Here is a 2,500-nt window from a genome sequence, read left to right on the forward strand (position 1 = left end):
GGTTGCTCCTGTGTATGTTCCTGAACTAAATATAACGAAAGCGTTATTTATTCGTACTTTTTTGTTCTCCAACAATAAGCTATGGAAAGGTTCATTTTGCTTGTCTGAATTTTAAAAAATCTCGTGTCGGTGCTTTGTCAATGTTTCACGTTGCTGTGATTGTTGATGTCGAAAATTTAACGAAAGGATGTCGTTTTTCGCGATTTCACTTTAAGTACTGTCGCTACCTTTTAGGCCATGTAGCTTGTCGGAAATTACCCTGGCAGAGCCTCTATCAAGGTATGTGCAATGTAAGTATTATAATCAATTCAGTTCTTTCAATAGCACTCATTCGAAATGGTATTTTTAAGTTGAAATGACCAAATTTGTATGGAAAACTGATTTTAATGCTATTTTTTTGTTAAGTTTTTTCTTTCAACTTTCTTTTTTATAAAATGTTGTCGTTCTATGTAAAGAAGTTATATGTTATTGGAAAGCTTATTTTCGTAGCTTTAAAATGATGTATTTCTTTCCCCCTAACTGAAAGTACTTTTTGAGAAAAAAAAAAAACATTTTTTGTGATGTCTGACTTCGCGCGGCCATATTTGGAAACTACTGAGTGGAAAAAGAGTTAAGAGTTAGTCCATTTTAGGGTAGTCCATTTGGGTAGTCCATGGACTGGGGGTCAGTGCTTTGTCCACCACCTCATTGTTGACATTCGGAATTTCTAAATTTATAGATGTGGAGCACGGCCAACATCAGGTTGAAATTTGCGTTTTGCCAAAACTGAAAGAAACTTGCTTAATTTTCACTCAGTTTTTTCCTGTCATCTCCAGACATTGGGCGACTTCTCAATAGAGCGAGGCAAGACACTAAGTAAATTTTTGTGTTTTTTTAAAAATGAATTAAAGCAACAATCTGCCCCTTGTAGTTTCACGTAAACACGAAGCTAAATATCTAAATATTTCAAAAAGAACATTATGATTATAGGGCCACCTTTTGTGCCGAAAAGTTACAGCGGAGTGGCTTGAAATGATGGGCCGCTGGGGAAAGATCAATTTAATGGCCTTCTTAAAGAGTCATTTTTAATTACTTTTGCATCAAAGCTCTCTCCCTGACCTTTTAGACATACTCGAGAATGCACTATTCACACAGTTTCAGTCCTAGCACTGAGGAAAGCGGAATATGTGGCATCGTTTCCCCGAGATGGTTTCCTATGGCTCTGTAATCACGAACCAGAGCAAGCAGAAAGTCGTAGCGGCTCGACTCCTCTTTTCTGAGCAGCCAAAAAAAGATGTCTTCACACATTTAGTTAAGGAGATCAATATTAAACCATCTTCCCTTCACGGAAACTGCGAAAAGAAGTTTTTCCTATTGAGCTTTGGAGTAGTTCGGCTACCAGAGACGATTAAAATTTGTGTTTGACTGACATGAAAGTAGTTAACGTCTTTCAATGATCCTAATTATGAATATCTCGGGTTTTTCCAATAAAGAGAATAGCTTAAACTATATGCTTCCTTAAGGCTAAAAAATGAAGCGTAAGCTGAGCAAAGTGAGCCTGTACTGAATTAAACCCAAATCCGGTCCCATTCTAAATATCTCGGCCGTAGTAGTGCATCCCTTAACACCACTCAAATGCGAAAACGCATAATGCATAAAATAACACTTTTCATTGCATCTTGTTACCTACAATAGTTTACCACTACAAAATTGGCCTGTTATGAAAACCCATGAACTGGCCCATCTGCACTAATTTGTAAGTAGACGATTACTTTAAGAATGTTGAACACTTGCTGACTACGTTAATGGTTATACGGTATGAAGTCTCTTAACGGGGGTGAAAATGTTTATTGTAGAAATCTTAAAGCTTGTCCCAGTTTGACGCCAATCATTCGCTGACCATATTTTACTTTGAGAATTTTAGAGGCCTTGGGTTTAGGGATCATCAGCGCAACAGTGTCCCCTCTCCCCTCAGGAGTCGACAGTAACCTTGACTCATTTTTGTGGTTACTAGGGATCCATAAGCAGAGCATTGTACTGTGGAATATAAGGCAGTTGCAGCTGGCTCGACGAAAATAAGCAGGAGTAAACGAATCAAATTACTTTTCTCGGGCATTCGTTTGCATGGACTTTGTAGTGGAAATTAACTTCGTATAGACCTGGAAGTTAGGCTTTAACCAGCAATAAATCTAGCTACAAAATACAACATGGCGGCTATAATACACAAAAGACCGCTAACATACATTGGGCTCATAAGCCACAGGTAACACATAATATGAGTTTACAAACGGAAAATATCATTTTTACGACATTCATCCTGTCTTTTAAAGATTAAGTCTATCCACAGGTTGCTTCTTTCGCCCAGAGCATCGCAAAGTGGGTTGTCAGGCGTTAACAGTTATATTGGTTTGTTCAGTTGCTGTTGGTACTTCTCGCTGTACATGTACAGGTAAAGAAGAAGAAGGAGAATTTCCAACTGTAGATTCTAGCACACTATCTCTTGGCAGGATTTGATCTTGGG

Source organism: Montipora capricornis, chromosome 2, assembly GCF_036669925.1.
Source record: "Montipora capricornis isolate CH-2021 chromosome 2, ASM3666992v2, whole genome shotgun sequence".
Classification (NCBI taxonomy): domain Eukaryota; kingdom Metazoa; phylum Cnidaria; class Anthozoa; order Scleractinia; family Acroporidae; genus Montipora; species Montipora capricornis.